The following is a 15,522-nucleotide window of genomic DNA, read 5'->3' as shown; positions in this document are numbered from 1 at the left end:
ACTAACCATACAGGTAAAGAAAATCTAAAGAGAATGGGGAATTCTAGGCTTGAATTGTGCGCTGCTTTTGTTTTTAAACTCCTTAGCTCAGTCTAACTGAACTATGAATTGCATACAAAAAGCAGAAGAGAAATGAAACAAAGGTCTGGGAGAGTCCACAAACTAGAAAATGAGATTAATTATATTTGACTAGAAATCACCCATTCCCAAAGGCAGATTTAATTTCATAATGATGTTCTATTTTGTTTAATGCTGGCATGAATCATGTGTATCTTATTTGATGCTATATCTTCAAACTCATCACTATAATTGACACATACTACATGTGCAAAATTTATTGACTAAAAATATATTTTAATAAGTTGAGCTTGTATGATATTCCATTTTATGTCCTACTTTTTTATCCATACATTGTAAGAATCTTCCTATGAAATTAAATACTTTATAAAAATAACTCTTGATGGTTAAATTATATTCATGTACCATAATTTAACCATTCCCTAAAATGTTGTACCATTTGGAAATAAACTTTTTATATACATGCATTAAAAAAGTATTCAGCCTTTAAGAATTGATTCTATTTTTTCCTGTTATAAATAATGTAGCAGTATATATTTTTAAATATAAATTGTTATTCTCATTTCTTATTTTTTTTAGGACAGATGAATGTGAGAACTTGAATTTAGACATCTAAATCTGAAGATAAAGCCATCTTACCCTTTGGAACAACCAAGTATATATTACTGGGAAAATCAAAGAGGGAGTATCAATTCTACAAACACGAATACATTAATTTAATCAGCTTGCTTCTTAATATCTAGCTGAAACAAACTACAAAAATTAGAGTTTTCCCATGGTGAAGTTGAGATGATACAGCAGTGAAAGGATCACAAGAGGGTGGGTGTGGGATAATTGATCCTGATAGGGTAATACGCACCAGGCCAGTCTATTCTGTTCCTTAATCAATTGTGTGATGTTTCTGCTATGTTTCTTCTCTTATAAAAGGCTTCCAGGTGAAATGCACTGAGACTCAGGGAAGCCTGAGAAGGAAACAGAAAAATATAATTTGTACACACCTTGAGGTGTTCATTGCAGGGGTTGTAATATGCATACAATCAATTGTTGGTTTACCTCTCAAACCATCTTGTCTGAAAGTTCAATTGTTATATATTTCTGGCTATCAACTAACTGGTGCCCTACATTATCACCGAATCATGATGAATAAAAAAAAATTGTGGGCGGTGCCTGTGGCTCAGTGAGTAGGGCACCGGCCCCATATACCAAGGGTGGTGGGTTCAAACCCAGCCCTGGCCAAACTGCAACAAAAAAATAGCTGGGCGTTGTGGCAGGCGCCTGTAGTCCTAGCTACCTGGGACACTGAGGCAAGAGAATTGCCTAAACCCAGGAGTTGGAGGTTGCTGTGAGCTGTGACACCATGACACTCTACTGAGGGTGATAAAGTGACACTCTGTCTCTACAAAAAAAAAAAAAAAAAAAAAAAAGTTAAAAAAATGTATACCAATTAAACATATTAAACAACACTTCCATATCAAATCACTGTACTTATTCATATACTACCTAGTTCTGGAAAGAATTAATGATGATTTATATTAAATCATATAATTAAAGGAGATAAAAGTTTAAAAAGAAGCATTTGAAGAAAATACATAAAAGGAAAGATCACAAACAAAAGAGAATAAGAAGACAGGGGCGGCTCAAAGGAGTAGGGCGCTGACCCCATATGCTGGAGGCGGTGATGGGTTCAAACTCAGCCCTGGCCAAAACTGCAAAAAGAAAAAAAGAGAGAGAGAGATAAGACAGGGCGGTGCCTGTGGCTCAAAGGAGTAGGGCGCTGGCCCCATATGCCGGAGGTGGTGGGTTCAAACCTGGCCCTGGCCAAAAACTGAAAAAAAAAAGAGAGAGAGAGAGATAAGACAAAGACAGGATTCAGGAGATAGGATTGAGGTTTGTATACAAAAAAATCTGTTGAAAGGTTCTGTAAGTTTGATAAAGGAAGAGATATATCTCTTAGAAGCCAATGAATGCAAAGAAACACAGTATGCCATGGTATCCCTAAGACAAAAACAAACCAGTTGCCCAGAAGTCTCATTATTTATGATTTCAAGCTTAAAGAGAAAAATTATCCCTAGGGTCCTCAAAAGAATAAGCGTAATGAAAAATGTCTTCAACATCCATATAGTAAATACATTAACACATTTGATAGCACAATTTCTTATGGTTTCTTTCTTATAAGTAGGCCAAGGGCAAGATAGAAGCAACATACTATGTTTATATATTTAGAGACTGGCCCACTCAAATGGCTTCTAAAACAGTCTAGACACAATCAAAAACATACTCAATGGAATAACTATGCCAAAGGAAACTCATTGCACCTGGTAGATAATATAGAACAATGTCTGATGGCTACTCTATAAACAAAACCTAAAAGATGTGACTCATTTTGCTAGCCTTTTTCCAAAAAGAGCAGCAATCCTGGGCGGCGCCTGTGGCTCAGGTAGGATGCCGGCCCCATATGCTGGAGGTACCGGGTGCTGGGTTCAAACCCAGCCCCGGCCAAAAACTGCCAAAAAAAAGAGCAGCAATCCTAAAATAAATGTTGATAAGCAATCCCATGGACCAAGAGAATTTAGAATATCATTCCATTCTAAATAAATAAGGACAAGGGATTTTACAAGTAGTTTGTTTGGGGCTAGCCTTGACACCCTAAGAATTCCTACTCCCCAGAAGCAGATTGTAGAAAGATGCCATGTTGGTTTACCAAATAAGTACAACCCTGGGATCAATCAGCCAAAATAAAACCAAATGTCTGTTGTTGTATAGTCATGGCTAAAATTAACTCTCAAATCTGATACTAGAATCTAACTGTCTGGAGATAGCAAACTTAATTGTAATGGTACTTGGTGGGGGGAGCATTTTAGTGGACTATTATTACTTCTTCATTTTCAGAAAAGTTCAAATTTCTCTGTAAATCCTTTTTTTTCCCCACGTCATATAGCTTTTCATCAGAGTTGAGGTTGAGAGGTGCGGGTACAGAAGGAGTTCTCTCTGAAGAAGATTTTATAGTTTTTGCTCCCTCAGCTCTGCATCAAGATTATTTATGCCATTTTACTTGATCTACTTATTAAGAACCCTGTGAGTCTACAAAGGTGAATAATATCATATCTGTTTTACAGATAAGGAAATCAAGGTTTGATTTAGACATATAGCTACTACTTGATAGAACTCATAGTACCACATTCCAGGTTTGATTGTTACTCTAACGCTGTCCTCACTACAGTATTGAACCCAGAATGGAAAATTTTCAACTCTCAGCTTAACTTTTTATGTTATACAGTAGATTTTCAAATATTAAAATGGCTACTTCATGACTTGCAATTAAAAGCAACATATCCAAAGGTATGCAAACTCATATTAGAGTCATAGCATAGCATCCAACATTCAGTTGGCACAGAAAAGATGATAGCGAAATTGATGGGACTCAGTAATTGATGGCTAAGACACCAAATCCTTTGAACAGCCTAAAACCAATTGTCTTCAGCTTTGCTATCTTCCTTTCACTATAAATTCAAACTCTTCACTTTCCATTTTCTTCTTCTTTTTTTGTAGAGACAGAGTCTTACTTTATCACCCCTCGGTAGAGTGCTGCAGCATCACACAGCTCACAGCAACCTCTAACTCCTGGCTTAGGCAATTCTCTTGCCTCAGCCTCCCAAGTAGCTGGAACTACAGGTGCCCACCACAACACCCAGCTATTTTTTTGTTGCATTTTGGCTGGGGCTGGGTTTGAACCCATCACCCTCGGTATATTGGGTCGGCGCCCTACCCACTGATCCACAGGTGCCGCCCATCCCATTTTCTTCTTTACTGTCATTTTTCTGCTTTATCCATAAAATAAAACCAAATTTTATGTTTTAACAGAGTTGAATACACGATTTTTATATGACATCAATGAGGAATATTTTCTAGTCAGCAAATTAATACATATTTAAAGCAGACAGCTTGGAACATGCATAAATTTTAATTGGTGCTTCATAATCCATTTTATGAATATTTGTCATTTATTTAACCAGTCTCTTACTGGTATTGTTAAATTAACTTTAGCCTAAAGCTGCCTCTTTACACATTTTAAGTTCAGATCAAAAGGTTTCTTTTACACAGTAAACTGTAACCTAACTAGGGATAACCTACTTTTTTTCTTTCTTTTCTTTTTTTTTTTTTTTTCAGAGACAGGGTCTCACTTTATCACCCTCGGTAGAGTGCTGTGGCATCACAGCTAAGAGCAACCTCCAACTCCTGGGCTTAGGTGATTCTCTTGCCTCAGCCTCCCAAGTAGCTGGGACTACAGATGCTCACCAATGTCCAGCTATTTTTGTTGTTGTGTTACAGTTTGGCTGGGGCCAGGTGCAAACCTGCCACCCTCGGTATATGGGGCCGGTGCCCTACCCACTGAGCCACAGGCGCTGCCCCCTGTATAACCTACTCTTACACCAATCACTGGGTTTCCCCCAAAGGCAGTCAACTATTCAAACAGTGTTCAAATAAGGCAAATATCAATCTGTAACCAATCCAGCTGTTTCTATATGTCTCTTCCATTTTCTACATGTCACTTTCTTTTTACCTTCCATAAATTCTCTCTGACCACACAGCAATGCCAGAGTTTCTCTAAACTTACTCTGATTCAAGAACTTCCCAATTTGTGAACAGTTCTTTGATGAAACTCTGTTAAGTTTAATTTCTCTGAAGTTTTTCTTTTAACAGTGTTCAATTAGAATGGTTCCATTTTTTTCGTTGTAAGTAACACTGATAAATATACCCACCCACATTTTTATACACATCTCTTATTATTTTCTGAGATTAAATTCTGAGGATGATAATTATTACTAAGTTGTCATCCAGAAAGTTTACACCAGTTTCATTTTCGCCACCAGTGTACAAGAGGGCTTCTTTACAAAGAATAATTGTTTCAGGATGGAAGTAGGGGAGACTGGCAGTGAAGCAAGGAGAGAAGAAATAATAATAAAATTATGAAGAACTGGGTATTAAAAAATATATTTTAGGGGTGGTGCCTGTGGCTCAGTGAGTAGGACGCCGGCCCCATATGCCCAGGGTGGCGGGTTCAAACCCAGCCCTGGCCAAACTGCAACAAAAAAATAGCCGGGCGTTGTAGCGGGCACCTGTAGTCCCAGCTGCTCGGGAGGCTGAGGCAAGAGAATCACCTAAGCCCAGGATCTGGAGGTTGCTGTAAGCTGTGATGCCACAGCACTCTACCAAGGGTGAAAAAGTGAAACTCTGTCTCTAAAAATATATATACATATATATATATGTGTGTGATATTTTAAATAAAACAGTGAAAATATACATTTTTATCATACTGTTCTCTATTTTTTGGTATGCTAAACTTTTATAATCAAAAGACTACCCAGCATTCCCTACATTGTCAGTAATAAATACTAGCATTTTTCTTTTTCAATTTTGTGCATCCACTAAGTGAAAAGCAGCATCTTGTTGCTTTAGTTTACAAACAATTTCTTGATCACCAGTAAGGTTGATATGCAATTTATAATGTAGGTATGAGCAAGCTATGTCTCTTCTTTTATAACTTTTGGTCAAAATTGTGTGCTCTCTGTTTTTAAGTTCAAAAGCATGCAAGAACTTTTTTTTTTTTTTTTAGACAGAGTCTCACTTTGTCACCCTTGGTAGAGTGCTGTGGCCTCAGAGCTCATAGCAACTTCAAACTCTTAGGCTCAAGTGATTCTCTTGCCTCAGCCTCCCAAGTAGCTGGGACTACTGGTGCCTGACATGTCTCTATTTTTTAGAGATCAAGGTCTTGCTCTGTCTCAGGCTGGTCTCCAACCTGTGAGTCAGGCAATCCACCCACCTCGGCCTCCCAGTGCTAGGATTACGGGCGGAAGCCACTGGACCCAGCCTGCCAGAATATTTTCTCTCAAAAAAATAAAACTTCTACCCAAAAGAACTATCCTTCTTAGTAGGATCTTTATATGTGTGGCTCTTATTCAATCTCTTCCTCTTCACAATATGTATGTTGCCTTCAAGGGAAAAATGTCTTATCTACCAAATGGACATAAATTTCCAGGAAACAATTCAAAAATGGAGAGGCCTTTGGAAAAGCTCCTTCCTTTCCAAGAACAACTAAATGGAAGGCCCGTGGAGAAAAGCTTGGTCTCTGAGGAAGAGGACTTGCTGTAATAGGGACAATTGTGGCTGAAAAACAAATGTTCTGTATATGGATAAAGAAAGAGACATTAACATTTACAACTATCTAGAAAATGCAGTAAAGAATACGAGAAAACTTGGGAGTCCCCTGAAAGAGGTAACTAAGAAGGCAATGGAGAATAAGATCAGGGAGTACCATCAAAGATTAGACTACGTAGGGGTGTCCAACCTGTGGTCCATGGGCTGCACACTGACGTTTTTGCTTATCTGTGGTGTCGAATATCATGAGAATTATATATAGACCTTTTTTGTGCTAATCAACTTTCACTACTGTTTGTGTATTTAATCTGTGGCCCAAGACAACTCTTTTTCTTCCCATGTGTGGTAGAGGAAAATAAAATGTTGGACACCCCTGGTAAAGGATCCTAAGGATTTCCAGCTGCCCTCTGCTTCATTCTAACCAGCTTAAAGAGGGTATTTCATTGATAACCAGCCACTCTATGTGGATATGAAAATTAAACACACTACAAATAAGGAAACCCATCAAATGCTGCACCCCTCCATCAAATTCAATTAAGAAAAGTTAGAAAGAATTGAAAGCCAAAGGGCATCTATTAATAGAAATCACAGAATCTTAGGAAGCAGACAGATTATTTATGGAATCCATCTTTTACAGAATTAAATGTTTCCCATACTGTTAGGGCCAACTTGTTGAAATCATATTCTCTTGCACTATTACTTATTTCTACCTCTGACAATATCCTTTGTTGCGTGACCGGAGAAGCGAAGGAACAGCAGCTTTGCCGTGGGTATAAACTCACTCCTGTAATTATTAAGTCAAGAAACAGACTACACAGGATAGGATGGCGTGTAGTGAAGTTATTTATTTAGGGGTTTTATTTTATACCTTTCTAGTCATGTACACACTTAATCTATTATCTGTTAGTTTCACCATTACCTCATTTTACCAGGCTTCACGGGGCGCACAGCTTCAGAGAATGGGCTTGTAGAATTTTTAACTCCAGGGAAGCCAACTCTGTGTGTGTCCCAGGGGGGTCCATGTCCCTTAAGCCTCTGGAAGAATAGCAAGTCATTTTAAACTCACATGAGTTCACTTTATGTGCTTGATGTAGGATATGTTTATTTCTAAATATTATCCTACATCTTTCATCTTGGAAATGGCCAAAGTTTAATTTTAAACCCTGAGCAAGATCACAATTTTAAAGGATATACAAAGAATTTGAAGAAATAGCAAAAAAGCAAATTTTGCTCTTAAGATTTAAGATAGTGAGCCTACTGCTTAGATATGTTGAATATGTGACATAGTTAAGAGGATATGTGCCAGGACATTTTTGAGGGAGTCCCCAACCGTGAACACGATACTGTAGACTACTTACACAAATGCCATCCTCAATGCTCTCTGCTTTTCTCTAGTGTAAGAGCTGAAAAACTTCTTACATTCTCTTTCAACTATGGGTGGCCATGTGATCCAGTTCTGACAAACGTGATATGAGAAAAAAGTCTTCTAAAGATGACATACTTTTGGCAAACACTTCTGCCAATTTTCCTCTTTCTTTTTTCATGGAATACAAATGTGACGCACAGAGTTTAGCCACTGTACGGTCATGAGGATAAGAATCATATGTTAAGCTTGGCTGCTTTGAAAAATAGAAAGATATCTGTCCTTAAACACACCTGCCCTCGACTTCCTCCAAAATTATTCTGTGACATGATTTCACTCTCATCTAAGTCTTCATTAATTGCATTCCCTGTTACTTGCAGATGAATATTTTCTTGCTAATATACCAGGAACAGGTGATAAATAACAGTTGGGCATTCTACTATGATAGAAAGAAACAGACAGGGTAGCGCCTGTGGCTCAGTGAGCAGGGCGCTGGCCCCATATGTCGAGGGTGGCAGGTTCAAACCCAGCCCCGGCCAAACTGCAACAACAACAACAAAAAAAAAATAGCCGGGCGTTGCAGCTGTAGTCCCAGCTACTCGGGAGGCTGAGGCAGGAGAATCGCCTAAGCCCAGGAGTTGGAGGTTGCTGTGAGCTGTGTGATGCCACGGCACTCTACCGAGGGCAATAAAGTGAAACTCTGTCTCTACAAAGAAAAAAAAAACAAAACAAAACAAGAAACAGACATTAAAAAAGCAATGAACATGACATACATGCTATAAAAGAAGCATAATCTTCTTAGTAAAGTATAACAGCAATGGAAAAGCAAGTATCCAGTGTACTAAATACTAATATAAATCCAATAGAAAAACTACTACAAGCCCATGCAAAAGAAAAACACAAGTATATTCAAGTACAGGGGTGGTCAGAGGAGGGAAAAGGGGAAGAAGACAGAAAGGAGGGAAGGGGTTGGTAAGCTCTCACCTAAGGGGCACAATGTAAGGGTATATACCCTGTTTCCCCCAAAATAAGACATCCTCCGAAAATAAGACCTACTTACAGGAAAGATAAGACGTCCCCTGAAAATAAGACCTAGCACATGTTTGGTAGCATACCTTAAAATAAGACACTGTCTTATTTTCAGGGAAAATAGGAAGGAGGGAAATAGGAAACAGGGTAGCACAGCCCATAGGTGAAGGGCTCAACTACAACTTGAACTTTACCTTAGAAATGTAACCTAATCATTTTTATTCTCCAATTAATCAGAAATTTTAAAAAATGAGAAAAAAATATATAAGAGAATAATGATCAGGTCAACTGCACCCAGAAAAGATATGAAGGTTTCACAGACAAAGCAACATTGGAGTCTCTTAAAAAAGGATTACTTGCTTGCCAGGAGTAGAAGGGAAGGCAGGAAGGAACACCTTATCTTGCCTCTTGTGCAATACTACCACCTCTAGTCCTATGCAAAAAAAAAAAAAAAATACACGCAAACATTCAGAAAAACCTAGAACACTGCAATTACAATACAATATACTTTCCATTCTTCCAACAAAAATGAATAAGGACTTTCCACAGCCAACTATTGTGCCAGGACTCAATGATCTCAACGATTACCAAACAGACATAAAATCGGCCCTCATGATGCTTACAGTCTAATGGACATTTTCAAGGCTCCCTCAACAAACGAAGTAGTCACAACTCAGTAGCTGTTGAACTATGTCTCAGATACATAATTGTGTCTGGCCTAAAAGAAGTCTAATCCTTCAAGTCTTCCAAACTAACATATACTCTTCTTCCTTATCATGTAGAAATTACCTCACTCCTAGAATAAAGAGAAGGACAACATCAGGCTGTTATCTGTGATTATTAAAAATTTCAGTGCAATTACAAACCTGGCAAAGATCCCAGGAAATAAATCAGTTTATTACCCACAGCTTCAAAGCCACTGGAGACAATGAGGATCTAAGTACTTAAGAAAATTACCTCACCAGCTATTCACCTCCTTGGAAACAGCTTTTGAAATGTTTAGCTGCAGCTTTAGCTACCAAGGAAAGTCTATGTTAGGAAAGGCTCCTTCCTCATATCAATTTAGTTACTAGTTTGAGAATAAAATTCTCTTTGGCCAAGCATTTCACCAAACTTCATATTTCATATACACATTATAGAATTCTAATACCTACTATTGTCAATTTTAATAAAAGACTTTCTCCTTGTTTTTAATCACACAGACACTGAAACATGAGGAAAGTCCCTTGAAAATATAGCACTTCATCTATTCAATTGGAGTATTCATGTACCTCAGAAATATGAGCGTAAGACAAAGGAGTAATTAATGTGGTTGGGTACAGAATCAACAGAAATGCAACTGGGTCCTCAGAAGAGTAACAACAACAAAAAAATAGGGCGGCGCCTGTGACTCAGTGGGTAGGGGTCGGATCCATATACCGAGAGTGGCAGGTTCAAACCCAGCCTCAGCCAAATTGCAACCAAAAAAAAAGAAAAATAACTGGGTGTTGTGCCTGTAGTCCCAACTACTCGGGAGGCTGAGGCAAGAGAATTGCCTAAGCCATGGGTCCTCAAACTACGGCCTGCGGGCCACATGAGGCGGTGTGATTGTATTTGTTCCCGTTTTGTTTTTTTATTTCAAAATAAGATATGTACAGTGTGCATAGGAATTTGTTCATAGTTTTTTTTTTAAACTATAGTCCGAGCCTCCAACGGTCTGAGGGACAGTGAACTGGCCCAACTATAACCTGAACTTTATGTTAGAAATGCAAACAATGCAACCTAATCATTTGCACTCTCATATTAATCTGAAATAAAAAATATTTCACACACAAAAAAAAAAAGTTGGAGGACCTCTGGCCTAAGCCCAGGAGTTGGAGGTTGCTGTGAACTATGAAGCCACAGCACTCCATTGAGGGTGATAAAGTGAGACTCTGTCTCTATAAAATAAATAAATAAATAAATAAAATATTAATGACTCTTTCAGAATCCTCTGCATAAATATTAAATCCTGCTGGCAAGGTGCATGAATATCCACAAAAACATTCTTTGGCTTTACCTTGTTATTCTGTTTTAAAATTGTTTTTCACATTCTCAAGGCTCACTCATGCAATTAAAGCCACAAAGCAGCCTGGAGCACTGGATTTCAATCAGGTTACCTGAGGGAAAAAGAGGCTGTATACAGATTGATCTGTAGCTATGGGTCACTACAGCCAACAACAGCAAGATGGCTACTATAGCCTGTTAGTGAAGCCAGAAGTCCCAAGTCTTCTCAGGATTCCTCAGTCTGCCTACATCATTGAGTAAATCAAAACCTAAGGAAGAGAACTGAAGGAAGTTTCAAAGTTATGCTGAATACTTGGATTAATCTCTAGAAACAGTTCCATACTACATCTCTTTCATAATCACACTTACAAGCCAACTCCAAATCTCTAATTTTAGTGAAAGATCTAGTGTTGTCAATTTTAATAAATGCCTTCTTTAATCTTATTCCCATTCAATACTGAATAGCTCCTACAGTATAGCCTGTAATTTACCATAATGATATCAAGACCCCATATAATCTCTTATGTGAGCATTAACAAGAGAATAATGAGCCAAAAGTCAAAAGTGTTGTAAGTTATATTTTGATGAATTTTATACTTTATATTTATATTTTTGCACTTCTTTTATTCTCCAGGACACTTTAATCTCAATATTAGTGAAACATTCATTCTTTGCTATTATATACTTTCAATTCATTGATAATTTCTATAAACCTCAGTTCTATACACTACTTTAAGGTGTTCATGTTAATAATCTCATTTACTTTGGCTGCTATTATGAGGTAGAAATTATAAAATCAACATTATTTAATTACCTAGCTCATTATTCATGCAGTGGTCCTTTGACAAACTAGTTAGACGTACAAAACACCATTACAGTGATTTCCCCCAAAACAATTCATTTTATAGCACTATATAACAAAGTATATCATAGACAGATTAATCTTCTAAAATGGCTTAAAATGTATTGGCTGTGTATCTACATGAATACAAAAAGAAAAATACACAAATATTTTTTCATTAACTAATCATCTTATTTTGGGGATAGTCAAAATGTTCACACTTAGCTAATTTATGAATGGTAATTTATTAGGTGAATCCATAATTAATGGACTCAACTAATATTTATAGAATATCTATTATGACAGGCCCCATATTAAGCACAGTAGAAGTGAGTATTTGCCTCAAAATAGCATGACTAGGTTTTAAAAAATCTGTGAAAAGTTATTCAAACTCAAATTATATAGGTTGCATATAGCCCCCAAAGGGTTCTTCATATCTCCAAAATCTCTCTCTCCTCTACCCTCTATTGCATGAAAAACAAAAAGCTAGGACAACACAAGATTTTACCTTACCAACAGTCACTGTAGAAACACATGGTCCTGGTTTCTAAGAGATTATTCAGTAAAGCAGAGGGGATTTTTGTCCTCAAGGAAATATTCCTGAAAACTTCCTATTTCTGAGTATGATGAATTTATAATCTACAGGATCCTCCCCTTGTTAGCACATATACACACATAAAACTACAAAACCTAGATAAAACAAAAAGAGAAATGAACATAAGTTAGTGGATAGTAAACTGAAACATATAGACTCTGACAAGGAACTCTGCTAGGAGAAATGGAGACATGGAATTATACAAATAAGTTTTCATCATCTTGATTTGTAGCCTAGACCAAGTACAGCACTTGTGGTGAACAGCAGCTAGTGGAAGAGATGACACACATTAAAAAATATCTCATTTTTCTGGTCTAGATAACCAGAAAAGTCAAGTTGGAAAATGTTGATGAGTGTGGGGAAATCCCAGAAAGAAGAAAGCCAGAGACAGAATTCCGAAACTCTCTCTACTCCTATCACCAACTGAACCCTGAACCATATTTCTGTGGAATAGATACAAAACAAAAGAACAATTCTGAACTGAAACTAGAGCTGCCATCCTGAAGGTACTTGTGAATAAGGACAGACACTAGTGGAGTATGTGCATTCACTTGGAGGAGAGCAGATAGTATGACATTTAATCTGGGACTAAGTGCAGGCACCGTATGCATAGCAAAAGTGGGCACATATGAAAAATCTAGTCATTCAGGCCTAGAAAACCAAATAAAAAGAACCCAGGAAACCATAAGCAATGATAAGAGTAGATCCTTAAGCCCTGTCTACTCACATCTCTGACTAAAACCTTGAACCATCCTTTCACAGACCAGACTTTCAGCAGCCTACCTCACAACAAAAGATCAGAACAAGGATAAGAGATGCTACACTAGCAAGAGTTAGCTGTTCAAGCCCAACCAAGAAAACTAGCTGCTAAAACAAAGGAAAAAAATAATCTTTGGATAAAAATAACATAACCCAGAATCTCCCCAATTGAACAGTCATAATATCCAAGATAAACCCAAAATAATCAAGAGAAAAGAAGAATAATTATAAAAAGAAAATCAATCTAATCCAACCGAATCTAATGTTAGAACTAACCAATGAAGTGGTTATCCTCAATGAAATATAAAAAGATGTTTTCAATTCTTTAAGCCTGACTTTTTGTTCTTTGATCTATTATGTAAGGAAATCATCACTCTCATTCTCACAAGAAAAATTCCAAACTAAAAATCAGCAATTCTTCCTAGATACATCAGAGGTTGAAGTCACATGGCAAACCACTGTCCCCAAATTATATAGATAAGAAGATATAGAAAACTCAATTTTCTGTAGCAGAAGCCCAAGAGAACACTGCAAAACCAATGCTAGGGTAAGAAAAACTAAACTATAGCTTCAGAGTTCAAAACTCCAGGGAAGCCCAATCTTAGCTCTACTTCCCAAACTGCTTTTGTGAGTTCTATTGCCAGGAATCCTACCAGTTTCTCAAAGTAAAGAGCAAAGAAAAATTCCCGTGGGCTTTAGGCAGGGGAGGGAAAAAGCGGCCTTTTTGTGACATGCCTTAGAACATTTTCTTAATAAGGCCTTGCCTCAGGCGGCACCTGTAGCTCAGTGGGTAGGGCGCCAGCCCCATATACTGAGGGTGGCAGGTTCGAGCCCAGCTCCGGCCAAACCGCAACAAAAAAATAGCCGGGTGTTGTGGTGGGCACCTGTAGTCCCAGCTACTTGGGAGGCTGAGGCAAGAGAATTGTCTAAACTCAGGAGTTGGAGGTTGCTGTGAGCTGTGATGCCACAGCACTCTACCAAGGGCGACAAAGTGAGACTCTCTCTCTACACACACAAAATAAAATAAATAGGGCGGCGCCTGTGGCTCAGTGAGTAGGGCGCCGGCCCCATATGCCGAGGGTGGCGGGTTCAAACCCAGCCCTGGCCAAACTGCAACAAAAAATAGCCGGGCGTTGTGGCGGGCGCCTGTAGTCCCAGCTGCTCGGGAGGCTGAGGCAACAGAATCGCGTAAGCCCAAGAGTTAGAGGTTGCTGTGAGCCGTGTGACGCCACGGCACTCTACCCGAGGGTGGTACAGTGAGACTCTGTCTCTACAAAAAAAAAAAAAGTTAAAAAAAAATAAATAAAATAATAATAATAAAATAAAATAAATAAATAAGGCCTTCCCTCAAGAGAAACTATAAGTTATCCCTTCCCTTAGTATCTGTGGATATCCAAATTCATGGATGCTCAAGTTCCTCATACATAAAATAGTGTAGTATTCGCATATAACCTATGCACACCCTCCCATATACTTTAAATCATCTCTAAATTATTTATAGTACCTTATACAATGTAAATGTGATATAAGTAGTTATTATACTGTATTTTGGTGTTATTTTCATTGTGATGTTATTATTTTTTCAAATATTTTCAATCTGTAGTTGGTTGAATCCATGGATGTGGAACCTGTGGATACAGAGAGCCAACTGTCTTCCCAGAGCTTGACCAACTGGGGATTTGTCACTGCCTATCTCACCTGAAAGAAAGAAAATACCCAATTCTAGTTCCCATCTCGCCTCCCTATTTCATGTAAGGTGGAGGAAAAAAAAAATCTGACCAGCACTTGTGAAGGTCACAGCCCAGGGACACAGGCTCACTGAAAGACAGAGATCAAATCATAGGACTACAGAACACTTCCTGGCTCCCTACACTTGATTCCATATTCATAGGGCTCCTGTATAATAATGGGATACATATGAAAGAACTGCATGTCATGAGCCTTATTTAAGAACAAGTCTCTAGAGCAGTGATTTTTAACCAGTGTGCCACACAAATATTTAAAGATCATTAATTAAGTTAATTTCCAAAGATATTCAAACGCAGTCAGTATATTCTTTTTTTACTCTTTTTTTTTTTGATGAACATAATTTAAGTGTGCTGCGGAAGTTTGTCTATAGGTTCAAGTGTGTTGTGAGATAAAAAAGGTTTAAAAACACTGTTCTAGAGGAACTCAAAGATAACAGGGGAGTTAAAAACAAGGACACCAAAGGAAATTTTATGTCCTGGTACATACGGATACCTCAAACACTAAACACAGCCTAATCTCTAGCCACATAAGCATAAAACCTTACACCAAAGGCCTATTTACCTCAGTTCCTTTTACCTAGTATATCATGTTCTGTTTTTAACAAAAAATTCAAGGCATATTACAAAGCAAAAATAATACAATTTGATAAACCATGGAGGCCGGGACACTAAAAATAAAAAAAAAGAAAATTACAGACTAATATCCCTGATAAACAGAGATGCAAAAATCCTCAAAAAATACTAACAAATGAATTCAACAGCATATTAAAAGGATCATTCACCAAGATCAAGTGGAATTTATCCCTGGGAAGCAAGGATAATTCAATATATGCAAATCTATAAATGTGATAAACCACAGTATCAGATGAAGGACAAAAACCATATAATCATCTAATAGGGGTAGAAAAAAGCATTTTAAAAAATTAAA

The 15,522-nt window shown here is 37.7% G+C and overlaps 1 protein-coding gene across 2 annotated transcripts in view; it reads right to left on the bottom strand.

Moving 5' to 3' along the window:
• The window catches only part of LOC128577879 (transmembrane gamma-carboxyglutamic acid protein 1), a 108,468-nt gene that overhangs the window by 64,854 nt on the left and 28,092 nt on the right, over positions 1-15,522 (bottom strand). The window contains exon 2 of one of the 2 annotated variants that reach the window (XM_053580255.1): positions 938-1,040. The exons of the other annotated variant lie outside the window; for it this stretch is intronic. The gene's annotated coding sequence lies outside the window, so the exon portion shown is untranslated. The remainder of the gene's footprint in view (positions 1-937; positions 1,041-15,522) is intronic. 2 annotated transcript variants of the gene reach the window in all.

Source organism: Nycticebus coucang, chromosome X (assembly GCF_027406575.1).
Source record: "Nycticebus coucang isolate mNycCou1 chromosome X, mNycCou1.pri, whole genome shotgun sequence".
Classification (NCBI taxonomy): Eukaryota; Metazoa; Chordata; class Mammalia; order Primates; family Lorisidae; genus Nycticebus; species Nycticebus coucang.
This window is presented reverse-complemented; position numbering and strand designations above follow the sequence as displayed.